This window comes from Aotus nancymaae, unplaced genomic scaffold (assembly GCF_030222135.1).
Source record: "Aotus nancymaae isolate 86718 unplaced genomic scaffold, 86718_ANA_hifiasm-v0.15.2.pri h1tg000018l, whole genome shotgun sequence".
Classification (NCBI taxonomy): Eukaryota; Metazoa; Chordata; class Mammalia; order Primates; family Aotidae; genus Aotus; species Aotus nancymaae.
The window spans coordinates 20,213,362-20,233,231 of NW_026988430.1; the positions used below are offsets into that span (position 1 = coordinate 20,213,362).

Below are 19,870 nucleotides of genomic sequence, written 5' to 3' on the forward strand. Positions count from 1 at the left end.
CCCGGGAATATCCGGACTCTGCACCAAGAACTGGCGTGCTAAGGCACCAGCAAAACCGCCACGCCGGCCACAAGAGTCGCCCTGGCGACCCGTGGAGCTCCTCCACTGGGAATCTCGTGGTCCGTGAGCAACTAATATTCGTCTGAAAGTGTGGCGTCCTCTCGTTCTTTGCGCTTTCACTGGGAGGTACGTGCCCGAGCTGCTAATCATCAGCCATCTTGGATCTCTCTCTCGAGACCTATATTTTCTAAAAAAGGGGGCTAGAAAATGAATTGCTGGCTTGCAGTTAATTCCAAGAAACAACTCTGCACTATGGAAAAAGAGTACAAAATCTTGATAGCTGGTGGCCTCTGCCCTATAGGTAATGCTAGTTTGGACATGTCTCTTTGTGCGTATGTTCATAGGTTTCTCGGGTATATTTCTAGAAGTTGAAATGTCATATTGATATTAAGTACATTTTAAATGTATTAGGTATTGCCAAATTGTTTTGTCCAGCAGTACTGTATGAAGAGTCTCGTTTCTCTACATTCTTGCTACTATTTGAACTGCTATACCATGAAGCTTATATTTTAACACAGGTGTGTGCCATTATTCCTACTGAACTATGTAGGAAAGAATGCTTATAGCTGAATAGGATCTTGATTTAGAGCATTTTAGAAGAGGAGAAACTGCCTAAAAGTCTAAACCAACTCTGTTCAATAGGAATATAATATGAGCCACATATAGTTTAAAATTTTCTATTAACCACCTTTTTAAAATTAAAAAGAAAGAGGTGAATTTAGTTTTAAAAACGTATTTTAACTCAATATATCCAAAATATTACTATTTCAACATGTAACCCATATTAAAATATTATTAATGAAATATTTTATGTTTTTATACCAAGTTTTTAAAATCCTGTGTGTACTTTACACTTATAAGTACATCCCAATTTGGAGTATCACATTTCAAATACTTAATAATTATATGGGGCTAGTGGCTCCCATAATAAACAGTTTAGGTTTAGATTTGCTATTTTTCAAATATTCTGTAACACATATCTAACAATTTTAAATTCATGTTTAAAATAATTGAGGAAATATAACATTTCATATTAAATTAGAGACTGACATTTCATATTGACATTAGATCCACTCAGCTGGGTACAGTGCCTCACACCTGTAGTCCCAGCACTTTGGGAGCCCAGGCTGGAGTGCAGTGTAAACACAGCTCACTAGAGCCTCAACCTGTGTTCCTGCCTCAGCCTCTCAAGTAGCTGGCACTACAGGCATGTGCCGCCATGCCCAGCTAAATTCTTCTGTTTTGGTTTGGTTTTTTGTTTTTGAGACAAAGTCTTGCTCTGTCACCCGGGTTGGAGTGCACTGGCGCAATCATGGCTCATTGCATCCTTTACTTCCCAGGCTCCCGAGTAGCTGGGACTACAGGCACATGCCACTATGCTGGGCTAATTTTTGTATTTTTTTGTAGAGATGAGGTTTTGCCATGTTGGCCAGGCCGGTTTCAAACTCCTGGCCTCAAGTGATCCATCTACCTCAGCCTCACAAACTGTTGGAATTGCAGGCATAAGCCACCATGCCCAGCCTACTGGTTGTTTTCTTTCTAGGTTTTTATAGGCCTGTTCTCATCATCTTTCTCTTTATTATTATTTTCCTTTTCTGCTCTCCCATGAAAGGTAGAGGATAAGGAAGAAAAAGAAGAAAGTATTCCATTCCCACACCCCTTTAGGTTGGCTTCTTATTTTATGTTTTTGTTGATGTGTTTGTTTTGTTTTGTTAACATTTTCAACTAGCTCTAGAAATGTTTGCAATTCTTATTACTGATTAGCATTCCAAAACTTTGTAATGAACATTTTTTCCTTTTTTTTTGAGACCGAGTCTTGCTCTGTCATCAAGCTGGAGTGCAGTGATGCGATGTTGGTTCATTGCAACCTCCAACTCTCTGATTCAAGCAAATTCTTCTGCCTCAGCCTCCCAAGTAGCTGGGATTACAGGCATGCACCACCAAGCCCAGCTAATTTTTGTATTGTTAGTAGAGATGGGGTTTCACCATGTTGGCCAGGACGGTCTCGAACTCCTGACCTTGTGATCCTCCCACCTCAGCCCCCCTAAAGTGCTGGGATTACAGGCATAAGCCACCGCACCTGTCCATTTTTCATGGATTTAAAAGAGTATTCTCATCTGATTTATATGAGAATATTATGAACAATGACAAGTTTGAAGAATAGCACTATGTGAAGAATTTAAAAGATTGAGAGTATCCTTAATTATTCATGTATGTTTTCACTTAAGACTTTACTCTCTGGTGTATAGCTCCGAGAAAGGCTAGTTTATTACTGCCTATCCTAGTTTAACAAAGAAAAAGAGCCAAAAGAATAATCTGCTGGATAGAAGTATCTGGCCAGGCTCGGTGGCTCACCCCTGTAATCCCAGCACTTTGAGAGGCTGAGGCGGGTGGGTCATGAGGTCAGAAGTTCAAGACCAGCCTGGCTAAGATGGTGAATCCCTGTCTCTAGTAAAAATATAAAAATTAGTCTGGTGTGATGGCGGGTGCCTGTAATCCCAGCTACTCGGGAGGCTGAGGCAGGAGAATCGCTTAAACCTGGGAGGTGGACGTTGCTGTGAACCAAGATTGTGCCACTGCAATCCAGCCTAGGTGACAGAGTAAGACTCCATCTCAAAAAAAAAAAATGTATCAAAGATAATTTTTTTCCTGATGACTTGATCCCATAATGATTTTATAAGATCACTAGAAAAACATTACCATTGCTGTCTTTTATGGATTATAGTATTTGACCTGCTTTTACCACAAAGCACAACCTCTGGTCTTTGATATTTTTGTAATTTCTTTCTTTTTTTTTTTGAGATGGAGTCTCACTCTGTCGCTCAGGCTGGAGTGCAGTCGGGCAATCTTGGCTCACTACAACCCCCGCCTCCTGGGTTCAAGCGCTTCTCCTGCCTCAACCTCCCGAGTAGCTGGGATTACAAGTGTGCACTACCACGCCCGACTAATTTTTGTGTTTTAGTAGAGGCAAAGTTTTACCATGTTGGCCAGGCTGGTCTGGAACTCCTGACCTCAGGTGATCCATCTGCCGAGGCCTCCCAAAGTGCTGGGATTACAGGCACTAGCCACCACGCCCGGCCTACTTTTGTAATTTTTTTTTTTTAAGATGGAGTCTCACTCTCTCGGGCTGGAGTGCAGTGGTGCAATCTCAGCTCACTGCAACCTCTGCCTCTCAGGTTCAAGAGATTCTCCTGCCTCAGCCTCCTAAGTAGCTGGAATTACAGGTGTGTGCCACTATGCCTGGCTAATTTTCGTACTTTTAGTAGAGACGGGGGTTTCACCAAAATAGTATTTTTACTTAGGCTAAAGCTCTAAAGGGGAAGAATTATGTTGTAAACATGTTCTTTATGGAATCTAACATCACATAAATATGAGATGACAGTCGTTAAATCAAGCTATCACTGATTTTGCAAAAGGAATGATCTCTTAAGTTCTGGGGTTTGATTTCTGGCAACTGAACATTTATTCAAATAGTCTTGGTTTAAGGCAGGTTATAAGTAGTTTCATTGATTACTTGGAAAGATACTGGTCATATTCACAATATACTTATATATAATTCGAGGAACAAAATTATTTTCAACTTTTTTAGGGTCACATGGAAAGTTAACGATATATCTTTTCTAGTTTTGAGTGTTTTAAAATAAAAACAATTTTGTGTCTAATAAAAACCCTGTGCCCAGGGTATTCTCAAATCTTGGATTGATAAATACAAATGTCTTTCTGTAAGAGTTAACAACATACGAACTTGCAGAGGGTCAGCATTGTCTACACTCAAAATAACAGTTGTGCAAGTATGAATAGTAGATATCTGTTCCTGTTTCTCTTGCTGCTATGTACAGTATTCTGTGAGAGCTTGTTTAGGTACTGCTTTATATTTATTACCTCTTTTAATCATCATAAAAAGTATATGATAAAAGCTTTTATCATTAACCTGTTTTGCAGATGAAAAAGCTGAGGCACATAGAATTTAAAGAATAAGTTTTCACCATCAGCAGTGTCACCAGGACATTAACCTAGGCAGTAAGACTTGAGGGATTATAATTATGATGTTCATTTTATGATTCTTATGCTATATTATAAACAGTTCCTATGGGGAAAAATTTCAATGCAAATGTAGAAATTGAATTTTGATTACCGCCACTTGCTTAGTTTAGGCTTTTATCATTTCTTGCCTTGATTACTTCAGTAGCCTCCCAACAAATTTCACTGCCATTGGTCTTTTTTCCTTTTAATTTAGCTTCGCTGGATTTTCCAGCATTATTGAACTGACTGTGGTTGTCTTTTTAAATTATTTATTTATTTATTTATTTAGAGACAGAGTCCCGCTCTGTTACCCAGGCTGGAGTGCAGTGGTGCGATTTTGGCTCACTGCAGCCTCTGCCTTACAGATTGAAGAGATTCTCCTGCCTCAGCCTCCCAAATAGCTGGAGTTCCAGTCATCTGCCACCACACCCAGCTAATTTTTTGTATTTTTAGTAGAGACGGGGTTTCACCATGTCGGCCAGGTTGGTCTTGAACTCCTGGCCTGAAGTGATTTGCCCACCTCAGCCTCCCAAAGTACTAGGATCACAGGCATGAGCCACTGTGCCCTGCTTTTTTTTTTTAAATAGACATAGGGGTCTCACCATGTTGTCCAGGCTGGTCTCAAACTCCTAGGCTCAAGTGATCTACCCACCTTGGCCAAGTGCTAGGACTATAGGTATGAGCTACCATACCTGGCCCTCACCCTGATTCTCTAAAGATATTATGTTAACCACATTTTCTTTATACATTTACATATTGATGGACACACACACACATACACACAAAGATATTATGTTATTTCCTGCTTTTCTGCCTTTATAGATGCTGATTCTTCTGCAAGGAGCATCCGCTTCCCTAACAAGAATAAACCTTCCTTTGGAGGCGGATAGGGTGGTTGGATTTTTATTTTATCTTCCACCCAAAAAAGTATCTTACTCAGGGATTACCTATAGATAAAGAGCCATCTAAGGGTTTTCCACCAAATATTTCTCTAAACTCTTGCCTCTAATGAAAGAAAAGAAAAAGTTAATAATTATTGCTGTTTATTAAAAACATAATTGAGAAATCAGAAATTATTCAAACATAGACTGAAATAATAGTTCACAAATTGGTGTATGGCTTATAACAATGGCAAAAAATAGAAAAATACATTATTTTTCACTTACCAAGATGCCTGGAGATTTTTTTTTTCATTTAATACTTGACTAATCTTGCAATCTCTTTAAATTTTTCAATTTCATTATTATTGAAATAGCTGAAGGTACCTATTTTCTATATAATTTTAATTCCTAATGCAGCAGTCATCTTACTCAAGAAATATCCCCTTTGGAGACCGGGCACAGTGGCTCACACCTGTAATCCCAGCACTTTGGGAGGCTGAGGCAGGCAGATCACGAGGTCAGGGGATCGAGACTATCCTGGCCAACATGGTGAAACTCCATCTCTATAAAAAAAAGGAAATATCTCCTTTGGAAAAAAAATCCTGTTTGTGTTTTTGGGTTTTTTTTTTTTTTAAGTAAAAAGAGAGACTGGGCTCAGTGGCTCCTGCCTCTAATCCCAGCACTTTGAGAGGCCAAGGTTGGTGGATTGGTTGAGCTCCCAAGTTTGAGACCAACCTAAGCAACATGACAAAACCCTGTCTCTACAAAAAAATACAGAAATTAGCTGGGCATGGTGGTGCATGCCTGTGGTTCCAGCTACTCAGGAGGCTGAGGTGGGAGGATAGTCTGAGCCCGGAAGACTGGCCTGAACCCAGGAGGCAGAGATTACAGTGAATCAAGATCGCACCATTATACTCCAGCCTGAGTGATACAGCCAGACCTTGTCTCAAAAAATATATATCTAAATGAAAAGAGAAACATTTTTGTTTAGTTAGTTTGCAATCTGTATTAATGCCATATATTCAGTATCTGATCTTTTAGAAGCCAATAAAACACATACGGGTCATAAATAAGCAGTGGATTGGCCGGGTGTGGTAGCTCACTCCTGTAATCCCAGCACTTTGGGAGGCTGAGGCAGATGGATCACTTGAGGTCAGGAGTTCGAGACCAGCCTGACCAACATGGGGAAACCCCATCTCTACTAAAACTACAAAAATTAGATGGGTATGGTGGCTCACGCTTGTAGTCCCAGCTATTCGGGAGGTTGAAGAAGGAGAATTGCTTGAACCCAGAAGACGGAGGTTGTAGTGAGCTGAGACTGTGCCACTGTACTCCGGCCTGGGTGATAGAGCAAAACTCTATCTAAAAAAAAAAAAACCAATGGATGATAAATTGACATAAACCATTGATCGTTTGTATTCTGAAAGAGCCATGGATTATAACCCTCACCATGGTATCCATATACTGTAACATAGTTTTGAAATCATCATTGTAAAATCTTTATTTCTTTGCATAATGCATTAAAAAATGGCTCAGAGCTGGGCGCTGTGGCTCATGCCTGTAATCCCAGCACTTTGGGAGGCTGAGGCAGGTGGATCACCTGAGGTCGGGAGTTCGAGACCAGCCTGACCAACATGGGGAAATCCCATCTCTACTAAAAATACAAAATTAGCTGGGTGTGGTGGCACATGCCTGTAATCCCAACTACTCAGGAGACTGAGGCAGGAGAATTGCTTGAACCCGGGAGGCCGAGGTTTCAGTGAGCTGAGATCATGCCATTGCACTCCAACCTGGGGGACAAGAGTGAAACTCCATCTCAAAAAAAAAAAAAAAAAAAGCTCAGAGCAGAGTAAAGCTTATCTTTTAGAAATAGAATTCCATTTTATATAATAAAATACCCAGTTTATGTTTAATATTAAAGTAAAACTATCCTTGACTGCCAAGGAAAAGAGGAGGAAATAAAACAAATGATATTAACTATAGTGCAGGTCTGTAAAAATACATTGTAGATTAATATACAATTGAGCTGGGCATGCTGGCATACTCCTTTAGTCCCAGCTACTTCAGAGGAGGTGCAAGAGGATCACTTGAACCCAGGAGATCAAGGCTGTAATGTGCTATGATTGCATCTGTGAATAGCCACTGCACTCCAACCTGGACAACATAGTGAGACCCCATTTTTAAATTAAATAAGTAAAATATATTGATTATCAAATATAAAATAAAAACATTCTCTCAGATTGAGACCTTACAAATGAACAGCAAAAATTAGTACCTTGGCCAGTAGCGGTGGCTCACACCTGTAATCCTAGCACTTTGGGAGGCCAAGGCAGGCAGATCACGAGGTCATGAAATCGAGACCATCCAGGCCATCATGGTGAAACCCCGTCTTTATTAACAATACAAAAATTAGGGCTGGGTGCGGTGGCTCACACCTGTAATCCCTGCACTTTGGGAGACCAAGGCAGGCAAATCATGAGGTCAGAGTTCAAGACCAGCCTGGCCAACATGGTGAAGCCCCATCTCTACTAAAAATAAAAAGAATTAGCTGGATGTGGTGGCACACGCCTGTAGTCCCAGCTACTTGGGAGACTGGGGCAGGAGAATCACTGGAACCTGGGAGGCGGAGGTTGCAGTGAGCCGAGACCTCATGACTACACTCCAGCCCGGACAACACAGGGAGACTCTGTCTCAAAAAATAATACATAAATAAACAAATTAGCTGGGTGTGGTAGTGTGTGCCTGTAATTCCAGCCACTTAGGAAGCTGGGGCAGGACAATCGTTTGAACCAGAGCATCAGAGGTTGCAGTAAGCTGAGATCGTGCTGCTACACTTCAGCCTGGTGACAGAGCAAGACTCTGAAAAAAAAAAAAAAATTAGCACCTCAGTGTTGTTCAGACTAGCTAATTAAACATCACAATGGAAAAATCTATTAAATATTACATTAATTAGGTTATTTTTATGTTCTTACATAGGTCAAACTTATCAAACCAAGAAACTGAATTTTTTCTCACTTCCCCAAGGACTATAAAAGATTTTAATTAATTAAGCTTTTCGTATTGAGAATTCCCTTGGTTTTAAGAAGCTTTTTATTTTACTGTAACTTTTCTAAGTAGTTGTTAAAGATAGTCTTATGTGTGGTTTGGTAATTTTTGTGGCTAATACATACTATGAAAAAATATAGGTATGCAGTACCATGGAATATATGATCAGCCATGCCAAAGCAAGATATTGAGTCATTTGTTATTTCATGATATGTATGTTTATTTCATGATATGTATAGTTAAAAGTAAATTCTAAAAAAATATGATTAAGGCTGGGCGCTGTGGCTCACACCTGTAATACCAGCACTTTGGGAGGCCGAGGCAGGTGGATCATGAGGTCAAGAGATCGAGACCATCCTGGCCAACATGGTGAAACTCCGTCTCTACTAAAAATACAAAAATTAGCTGGACGTGGTGGCACGTGACTGTAGTCCCAGCTACTCGGGAGACTGAGGCAGGAGAATCGCTTGAACCCGGGAGGCGGAGGCTGCAGTGAGCCAAGATGGCGCCACTGCACTATATCCTGGCGACAGAGCAAGAGTTCGTCTCAAAAAAAAAAAATGATTAAAGACAGTATTCTTTAAAAACAAAACAAAACCAAAAAACCTGACATCAGTGAGTCTCTTTCTTTCTTTCTTTCTTTCCTTTCTTTCCTTTCTTTCTTTCCTTTCTTTTCTTTCTTTCTTTTTTTTTCTTGAGATGGAGTCTTGCTCTGTCTCGCCCAGGCTGTAGTGCAGCGGCATGATGTCAGTTGACGGCGTCCTCTGCTTCCCTGGGTTCAGGCAATTCCCCTGCCTCAGCCTCCTGAGTTGCTGGGACTACAGGCGCGTGCCACCACGCCCAGCTAATTTTTTTGTGTATTAGTAGAGAGGGGTTTCACCATGTTGGCCAGGATGGTCTCCTGACCTCGTGATCTGCCCGCCTCGGCCTCCCAAAGTGCTGGGATTACAGGCGTGAGCACCGCGCCCGGTCAGTGAGTTAGTTTATTTTTTTATTCACTTGTTTTGCACCTCATTACAGACGGATTTCAAGTACAAATTAATTTTTTTTATAATGGAAGTAATATTTATATATTCATTAAAAATTACGTATCTACTATATTCCAAACACTGTGCTAAACGCTACTTATTCGGAGATAAACATGTTCCTTTCCTCAAGAAGTTTGTGGTTTAGAGGAAAAGTCAGACAAGTTAACCAGCAAGTACAATACAATGTGATCATGTTATTGACACTATTACGTATGAAGTGATATACTGAGCACCTTACATAGTGTTATTCTCTATTTTTCAGATAAGGAAATTCTTAGAGATATTAGGTAACTTGTCCAAGGTCACACAATAAGTGTGAAATTCAAATGAGAATTTGAGCTCAGATGTTTCTGACTCCAAAGCTTGTTATCTTGCTGCCTCTGTACAGTATACTGATTAGAGTTAAGATACAGCAATACAGAGGATTTTATGGGAACACTAAGACAGGTGAGCCAAAGTAGTCCATTGGATTTGGAAGGGGACACTTAAATTCCATTTAGAAGACTAAATAGGAATTAGCCAAGAGGAAGAGGGAGCTGAAAAGCATTCCAGCAGAGACATTACCATGTGCAAAGGTGTGGAGATGAGAAAGCATAGCACATTTGATACTTGTGTGGCTAACTTTTATTTCTCTTAATAAAGGAGGGTAAACCTGCAAGGAAAACCAGAGAATGACCTGCAAGTAATTCATTCACTCATTTATTCAGTTACTGTTGGGCACTGTAAATTCTAATTCATTCATTCATTCAGTTACTTTTGGGCACTGTAGACTATATTGCTATATTTCTAGACTGTATGCTATATTTCTAGGAAGATACTGGAATTTTTAAATTAAGTCACAGACATGTCACACATGTTAAACAACATACCGTGTAATTAGGAAGCAGAAGAGCCTTAAAATCTTAATTCTGCCCTCTAGTTTGTTTTATTTTGCTGTTAAAACAGTGCCTTCTAAATTGTAAAATTTCTTTCTCCCTCTCTCTTTTTTTCCCCGATCATTTCTCTCATCATGCTACCTGATGCCAAGCTGTGTGGAGATTTTAGAACTGAAGACTGCCTAAACTGTTCCCATTTCAACTATGTTTAAATCCTATTTGCTTCCTAAAGATTTGTAAAAGGATAAGTATGTTTTTCTGTATCCTCTAAACGACCTTATCTTTTAGAGGATAAATGTATCAAAAGTACTAAAACAGATCCTTTCAAAGATGTGTCTGGAGAGATAGAAGCATACCAAGCTGCTGCATAGCATACAGGACAACACAAGACTATGACCCATAAATCAAGATATAAAACTTAGGAGGTAGAGAATAACTTTCTGACTTTGAAGGGGTGACGTTCATAGATACATTTATCATTCAGTGAGATAAATTTTTATTTTTTTCAACCTTAGAATCTAAAGAGACGGGCTTCAACACTCATTTCAAATGCTTTATCTTACTAGAAGAATTTCCCTGAGGTCAGCTGGAAGTATCATTCCCTCCCATGAACTACCTCAGTGTTGTATCTTTTTATCTTCTTAGAAGACACTTGGTAATTCCTTCCTTTTTTATTATAAGTCATTTATATGCATGTCTTATCTCTTTTATTAAATTGCACCTTCCCTGAAACAGAATTCATGTTTGATCCACAGCACTAAGCCTTGTACATATGAAGCACTGAGTTAATATTTAATGAATTAAAGCATAGCATATATATTATAAACTGAGTTATTAGAGCAGTTTCTTTTTTTGAGACAGAGTTTTGTTTTTTGACTGGGCTCGGTGGCTCACGCCTGTAATCCCAGCACTTTGGGAGGCCGAGGCAGGTAGATCACGAGGTCAAGAGATCAAGACCATCCTGGTCAACATGGTAAAACCCCATCTCTGCTGAAATACAAAAATAGAGCAGTGTTTCTTTTATTTATTTATTTATTTATTTTGGCTCCCTGTTGGGGAATCGAACCCCAGTCTCCCTCGTGTGACAGGTGGGGATACTCACCACTATACAAATGAGGAGAGCAGTGTTTCTTTTTTTTTTTTTTTTTTTTTTTTGAGAGCAGTGTTTTTTAAGTGTTGAACATGAATTACCTACATCAAAATTACCTGGAGTGTTTTGTTATGCAAATTCAAATTCCTGTGCTTCTGCCCACACCTACTAAACTAGAATTTCTATGGGTTCAGGGAATCTGTTTTGAATAAAATTGTAGGTAACTGGCCACTGGCTCACACCTGTAATCCCAGCACTTTGGGTGGCTGAGGTGGGCAGATCACCTGAGGTCAGGCATTCAAGACCAGCCTGGCCAACATGGTGAAACTCCATTTCTACTAAAAAATACAAAAGTTAGCTGGGTGTGGTGGTGCACGTCTGTAATCCCAGCTAATCAGGAGGCTGAGGTAGGAGAATTGCTCGAACCTGGGAGGAGAAGGTTGCAGTGCACTGAGATCTCGCCATTGCACTGCAGCCTGGGTGACAAGAGCAAAACTCCACCCCTCCCCCACCAAAAAAAAAATGTAGGTAATTGTGGTGCACATTAAAGTTTGAGAACCACTGCACTGGGGAGGATGTAAGAATCCAAATTTAAGTTACATTTACATGAAAGGACAGATGTATATCTTGATAAAAATTATAAACATTTGGTACATGGTAGAGTATAAAATATAAGAAAAAGTGGGCTGGGTACGGTGGCTCACGCCTATAATCCCTGCACTTTGGGAGGCCGAGGCAGGTGGATCATGAGGTCAAGAGATCGAGACCATCCTGGTTAACATGGTGAAACCCCGTCTCTACTAAAAATACAAAAAATTAGCTGGGCATGGTGGCGTGTGCCTGTAATCCCAGCTACTCGGGAGGCTGAGGCAGGAGAATTGCTTGAACCCAGGAGGCGGAGGTTGCAGTGAGCCGAGATCATGCCATTGCACTCCAGCCTGGGTAACAAGAGTGAAACTCTGTCTCAAAAATAAATAAATAAATAAAAATAAGAAAAAGTGAATAAATACGTCCAATGGAAATTTTTCCATATCACAGTAAGGACCAATCAATATTTTGGAAAGTTAAATCTAAAAAAGCATATTTAGATGTAAATAATTTTAAATATTGACCATTTTCTGTGAATGCATTTGAAATAAAATACCATGATTTTATAATTAAAGACTAAGAAAAGACATATGGGACATCTTATCTGCACGTTCTTATATTGCTACGTGCAAAGATTGCCTTTTATGGCATGCTTCTTTATAAAATAGTTTGTAACTAATAGTACTGTTAGAAATATTGTGGTTTAGATAATATTTAACATATTTTGCTCCTTATTTTTCTGTAACAACACATTATATTGTTAGATTTACTTGTAGATTTTCTTATTTGTGAATGTTTTATTTGTGATTTTTTTAAAATGTGAAATTGTTAGAATGCCAGTTACCTTGGCATATGCATTCCTGAATTGATAAGGACTAAGATAAGCTATGGCAAGCAAGTAATATAAATCTTCATCTAGGTAGTTCTTTGTTTTGTTTTGTTTTTGAGATGGAGTCTCACTCTGTCACTAGCCTGGAGTGTAGTGACGCAATCTTGGCTCACTGCAACCTCCGCCTCCCGGGTTCAAGTGATTCTCCTGCCTCATCCTCCCGAGTACCTGGGACTACAGGTGCACGTCACCACGCCTAGCTAATCTTTGTTTTTTTTTTTTCTTTTTTCTTTTTTTGTTTACTTTATTTATTTATTTATTTTTTAATCTTTGTTTTTTAGTAGAGATGGGGTTTCACCATGTTGGCCAGGATGGTCTGGATCTCTTGACCTTGTGATCCGCCTACCTTAGCCTCCCAAAGTGCTGAGATTACAGGCGTGAGCCACCAAACCAGGTAGTTCTTTATCTCTAATGTGATAAAATAGTTTTGTAAGCCTAAACTGTCTTTATAATGGTAATGCAAATGAGAAATGTTTAAATAATGCTTGTAATGTAGAGCACTGGTCCAACTATTTTACATACATTAACACATTTAATCCTTATGAGAACTAAATAAGACAGGCACTGTTATTATCCTTATATTTCAAGTTAGGAAATTGAGGTACAAATTAAGCTATCTAAATTTACACAGCTGATAAGTAGCTAGGACAATCTGGCTTCAGAGTCAGCATTCTGAACCACTCTATAATAATGTTATTGTTGTATTTTTAATTAGCAATTTGTTTGACTTTGTCATAATCATTTTCAGATCTTCCAGCAGTTACATGGCAGATATTTTCAAGTAAGTATTTTTTAAAAATTCAACCTATATCTAAACAATATCTTTTAAAAATTGTTTTTAATGCTATTCTTTTATTGATTATATCTAGTAACATTGAGATTTCTTAAAAATAGTTGGATTTCAGAGGATTGTTTTAGCATGCCATTTTTGGTGTTTGTGATGATAGTAGATGGTCATTTAACTTACAAAAGGAAAAAAAAAGACCAGACATATGGTGACTCATGCACTTTGGGAGGCTGAGGCTGTGAGGATCGCTTCAGCTCAGGAGTTTGAGACCAAACTGGGCAACATAGTGAAACCCTGCCTTTACAAAAATGTTTTAAAAATTAGCCAGACATGGTGCTGCGCCTTTGTAGTTCCAGCTACTTAGGAGGCTGACATAGGAGGATCCCTTGAGCCCAGCAGTTTGAGGTTGCAGTGAATCACTGCACTCCAGCCTGGATGACAGGGAGACCCTGTCTCCAAAAAAAAGGAGGGGAGAGGGATATTTATGTCTTTAGCATTGATCGACTCAAATGAAAGTCTAGTAATTTTAATTTTCAGAAGCTATTAGGACACATATGAATTCTTATGACAAAACCTAGATAAATTTGCATATGAAAGGTACTAGTTTTTCTCTACAAAAATGCATTTTTAATGTCTCTGTGGTATACAAGAATAAAATATTTGTCCTTGATCTGTGTCACTTCCTTATTTTAAATTCACCAAATAGGTCATTTTAGGTGTCATTTGTTGCTTTATTTTAATAAATACTGAAAATGATTAGCCACTTTATAGAAATACCTAACCTATGAACTTGTGAATATTGGACTATGTTTTAATATTTAAATCATGTTTAAAAATTAATCTGTTTCTTCAAAACATGAACTTGTTGAAGTGGTTTAATTGACTACTATCAGTCTCTGTTATAATCAGGACAGTTCAGAAGAAGAGAACTAAATTAGAGAGAAACCCAGAATGGAAAACAAGGGAGAGTTTAACCCTTAGAATTAAGGTTAGTGATCCGGCGTGGTGGCTCACACCTGTAATCTCAGTACTTTGGGAGGCCAAGACGGGTGGATCACGAGGTCAGAAGATGGAGACCATCCTGGCCAACATGGTGAAACCCCGTCTCTACTAAAAATACAAAAAAATTAGCTGAGTGTGGTGGCGTGCACCTATAGTCCCAGCTACTCAGGAGGCTGAGGCAGGAGAATTGCTTGAACCCGGGAGGTGGAGTTTGCAGTGAGCCAAGATCATGCCACTTCACTACAGCCTGGTGACAGACTGAGACTCCATCTGAAATAAATTAAGAATAAAGGGTTAGAAAAAGAGGAGGTGGGCTATAGGAATATATATGATAGGAATAAATGATCCTTTATTGAAATATTTTCCTTTGTGCCTCTTAACTAGCTGGGCATCGAACAGCACCACTGTTGATGTCATCTGTGATGTCATGAGGGTGATGGCCATCAACATTACAGCTCACAGACTGGGCAGTCCCCAGGATCTCTTTAATGGTTCCAGAGAGTTCTCTGGCTAAAGATCAGTGCCACATCTGTCGAGCAATCTCATCGAAAGTGATATTCCCACTGTGTTTACTGTTTTTCTGTTTCTTTCTATCTTTGGTGGTTCCTTGAGGGCTTTGATGATCAGGGCAGAGGCAGAAGGCACCACCTCAATCTGGGCCTGTCTGTTCTGAATGGTCAGTTTCATTGTAATCCTCAGGCCCTTCCAGTCACCCATTGCCTTGGCAATGTCATCACCAACCTTTTTTGGAGACAGACCCAGGGGGCTGATCTTGGGGGCCAGTGCAACAGTGGCACCGACGTCCCCCCCCCGGTGCACCTCAGGTATATGACTTTGATCTCATTGGGGTCGAACTTTGGCGGCATGGCGGAGGCAGCTGGTGTCAGATGAACCCGGATTTGGGACGACCGAAGAAAGTTGCACCTTGGCCTCCTCCAAGCCAAAAGCCAAAAGCAGGAATCTTTAATAAGAAGATTATAAGGCTGGTGCAGTGGTTTATGCCTGTAATCCCAACACCTTGTAGGTTGAAGCAGGATGATTGCTTGACCCCTGGAGTTTGAGACGAGCCTGGGCAACATAGCAAGACCCTGGCTTTACAAAAAAAAATTAGCCAGGCACGTTAGTACCTGCCTGTAGTCCTAGTTATTTGGCAGGCTGAAGCAGGAGGATCCCTTAAGCTAAGAACTTGGAGGCTGCAGTGAACAATGATTACAACATTGAACCTCAGCTTGGGTGACAGAGTGAGACCCTGTCCCTCACCTCAAAAAAATCATAGGTATGCCCAAACATGTTGCTCTTAATAGCATAATTAAGCTGGGCTTCGTGGCTCTCACCTATAATCCCAGCACTTTGGGAGGCCAAGACAGGTGGATCACAAGGTCAGGAGTTTGAGACCAGCCTGGCCAACATGGTGAAACCCTGTCTCCACTAAAAATACAAAAATTAGCCAGGCACGGTGGCAGGTACCTGTAATCCCAGCTACGTGGGATGTTGAGGCAGGAGAATCGCTTGAACCCAGGATGCAGAGGTTGCAGTGAGCCGAGATCGAACCACGACACTCTAGCCTGGTGACAGAGTGAGACTTCGTCTCAAAAAAAAAAAAAAGCGTAATTAAGATATTTTTGTCTTTCAATGCAAATTTGTAATCTAGTAAATTGAAAAGTAGTATGAACATTGACTTATCTGTGGAACTCAAAGGAAAAGGATCACTGTAATTTTATATTTTACATGAGAAAAGATTTCTTAAATTTTTTTGCTTTGATCTATATTTTGTCATTTCATTGAGAGTAGAAAAAGAATGAATAGCTTTTTATAAACAATATTTTTGTTTTCTACATTTGACACCAGTATGAAACTTACCCAAGTTGTTTAAATTTGTTTTTTGAGATGGAGTCACCCAGCCCTGTCACCCAGGCTGGAGTGCAGTGAGTAGCTCAGACTACAGGTGCATTCCACCACGCCCGGCTAATTTTATTGTATTTTTTAGTAGAGATAGGGTTTCACTGTGTTAGCCAGGATGATCTCAGTCTCCTGACCTCGTGATCCACCCATCTCAGCCTCCCAAAGTGCTGAGATTACAGTCACGAGCCACCACACCCTGCCAGTGTTTAGGTTTTAAAAATATAAACTGAAGATTTGATTTTTTTTCTTATTTTTTTTTAAGGGAGGGGGTTGTTGCTTTGAGGGGAGTTACACTTTTTTTCTTTGTCTTTTGTTTTTTTCCTTTTTGTGGAGAACGGGGTCTTGCTATATTGCCCAGGCAGGTCTCAAACTCCTGGGCTCAAGCTGTCCTCCTGCCTGTGCCTCTCTAAGAACTGGGATTACAGGCATGAGCCACAGCGCCCTGCTATTCTTTGTTTTTTTTGAGACGGAGTCTCGCTCTGTAGCCAGGCTGGAGTGCAGTGGCACTATCTCGGCTCACTGCATCCTCCACCTTCTGGGTTCAAGTGATTCTCCTTCTTCAGCTTTTTGAGTAGCTGGGACTAAGGTACACATCATCATGCCCAGCTAATTTTTTGTATTTTTAGTAGAGACAGGGTTTCGCCATGTTGGCCAGGCTGGTCTCGAATCCCTGTCCTCAGGTGATCTGCCCGCCTTGGCTTCCCAAAGTGTTGGGATTACAGGCATCAGGCACCTCAGCCGGACGTTTTTTTTAAGATTGAGTCTCAGTCTGTTGCCCAGGCTGGAGTGCAGTGGTGTGATCTTGGCTGACTGCAACCTCCGCCTCTCAGGTTTAAGCAATTTTTGTGCCTCAGCCTCCCAAGTAGCTGGGACTACAGGCACGAACCACCATGCCTGGCTAATTTTTATTTTTTTTGTAGAGATGGGGTTTCACTGTGTTGCCCAAGCTGATCTCAAACTTCTGGGCTCAAGCAATCTGCCTGCCTCAGCTTCCTAGAGTTGAAATTACAGCTCTGATTCTCAGGCCGACATTACAGGCCTGAGCCATAGCACCTGGCCATAATTTATGTTTTAAATAACATTTTGTTCTGATTAGATAGGAGCCACATGCTCATTATAAGAGTTCTTGAAACTATGGGGAAAAAGAACAAAAATTACTTGTATTATGCCACTCCAAATAGCCATCGTTTAGGAATAGTTTTCTCTTATTTCTTTTTCTATGCAAATATAACTAAATTGAGATGATACATATATGTACATATGGTATTATGCCCTGCTTTTTTCCTTTAACACTTTAAAATAAGCACTTTTGTAAATCAGACGTTTCTTGAAAACATAATGTTGAAATGTTGTTAGTGTGATTTTGCTCAAAATTCACAGTAGGAGGTATATTTTATTTTGTGATTAAGGCCACACATACATATTTAATTGTATCAAAACATAAATTGTAAAACAGTATTAAGGGTAATGCATTTTGATTTTTTTTGAGTCAAAGTTTCGCTCTTGTTGCCCAAACTGGAGTGCAACGGCGCAATCTCGGCTCGCTGCAACCTCTGCCTCCTGGGTTCAAGTAATTCTCCTGCCTCAGCCTCCTGAGTAGCTGGGATTATAGTCGTGCACCACCATGCCTGGTTAATTTTTTTGTATTTTTAGTAGAAATGGGGTTTCACCATGTTTGCCAGGCTGGTCTTGAACTCCTGACCTCAGGTGATCCACCCGTCTCAGCTTCCCAAAGTGCTAGGATTATAGGTGTGAGCCACCATGCCCGGCCTGCATTCTGATATTATCTGTTTTATTTTATTTTTAAAAATATGCTTTTTGCATCCCTTTGAATTGATTTTGCATTTCACTAATGGGTTGCAGCCTGCAGTTGGAAAAATGTCTCCAGTGTGAATATTCTTTAATTCAATTATGACTCTTTTATTGGACAAATTTGATTCAGAATTTTGCCAGTAGATGAATTTAAAAGTGTTTGTGAGTGTATTTACCAAAGTAATTTAGGCTGGCTGTAATAAATTATTGCCAAAGTGTTAAAACATAAGTCTTCCGGCTGGGTGTGGTGGCTCACGCCTGTAATCCCAGCACTTTGGGATGCCGAGGCAGGCGGATCACGAGGTCAAGAGATCGAGACCATCCTGGCCAACATGGTGAAACCCTGTCTCTACTAAAAAAATACAAAAATTAGCTGGGCGTGGTGGCACATGCCTGTAGTCCCAGCTACTTGGGAGGCTGAGGCAGGAGTATTGCTTGAACCCGGGAGATGGAGGTTGCAGGGAGCCGAGATCGAGCCACTGCACTCCAGCCTGGTGCCTGGCGACAGAGCAAGACTCTGTCTCAATTAAAAAAAAAAAAAAAAAGTCTTCCTTATCAGTTTGTTGTATACTTTTTACAGATTTTTGTATATGTTCATTTACTCTCTATGTCATATCTATTTTTACACACTTTTTTCCCTTTGAGGCAGAAGAATCGCTTTACTACACCTTTAAATTTTTTAAAAGTGTATCATGACTATCTTTTCACATCAGCATATAAAGATTTACCCTGTTCTTTTGTCTGCTGCATAGTACTCCATTACAGGTGGATCATAATTTAACTCTTTCATCATTAATGAAAATTGTGTTGCTTCCAATTTTTTGTATTACAAAGAATGCTACGGTGGCCATTCATATATATAGATCTTTGTGCATACCTGCATATATTTTTGTAGAATAAAGTTTCCTGGAATTGAGGTTGTTGAAATATAGGGTATACACACTTAAAATTTTTTTTCTTAAAATCTTCAACCTATCCTTCACAACATTTATATCAGTCAACTCTAACTCCAATAGTATATATAAGAAAGAGGCTGGATGCCATGGCTCACACTTGTAATCCCAGCACTTTGGGAGGCCAAGGCAGGTAGATTGCTTGAGCCCAGGAATTAAAGACCAGCCTGGACAACATGGTGAAACCCTGTTTCCACAAAAATTAGCCAGGCATGTTGGCACACAGCTATGGTCCTGGCTACTCAGGAGGCTGAGGTGGGAGGATCACCTGAGCCCGGGAGGTCAAGCAGTAGATATTTTCAATTTTAATTTTTGCCAATCTGATGAGCAAAAAAAATGCGTTTGATTTGAATGTATTGGTTTGGCATCTTTTCATATGCTTATGGTGTTTTATAGTTCTGTGAATTGCTTGTTGATATCTTTTATGAACTTTTGTATCTTTATTATTGATTTATAGGAAATCTTTATGTATTATGGATATTAGCCACTTGAGTATTATGTGTTACAAATGGCTTCTCATAGTCTATAAAATGTCTTAAAACTACAAGAGAATCTTTTTCTATATAGAAATTAAAATTTTTGTACTTGGTCACATTGGTTAATTTTTTTCTTTATGGCTTCTGGGATTTGTGTTTCTTAAGGGTCTAACTGACCTTGTCTACCTATTGTCTTCTATGTTCCTCTAGATATTTATAGCTTTTTATGTTTATTGGGAATTTTTGTATTGGATACCACCACATATAAATAGTTCTTTTTTAAAAAATTTTATTATTATTATTATTTTTAAGACAGGGTTTCACCATGTTGGTCAGGCTGGTCTTGAACTCCCAACCTCAGGTGATCCACCCGCCTTGGCCTCCAAAGTGCTTGGATTACAGGCGTAAGCCACCACACCCGGCCCATATAAATAGTTCAAATTGATATATCTAATACTT

The 19,870-nt window shown here is 39.8% G+C and overlaps 1 protein-coding gene and 1 pseudogene across 1 annotated transcript in view; one reads left to right on the forward strand and one right to left on the reverse strand.

The window, feature by feature from the left end:
• The window catches only part of PPM1E (protein phosphatase, Mg2+/Mn2+ dependent 1E), a 237,057-nt gene that overhangs the window by 11,800 nt on the left and 205,387 nt on the right, over nucleotides 1-19,870 (forward strand). The window lies entirely within an intron of this gene.
• Nucleotides 14,645-15,134, reverse strand: LOC135275697 (large ribosomal subunit protein uL11-like; annotated as a pseudogene).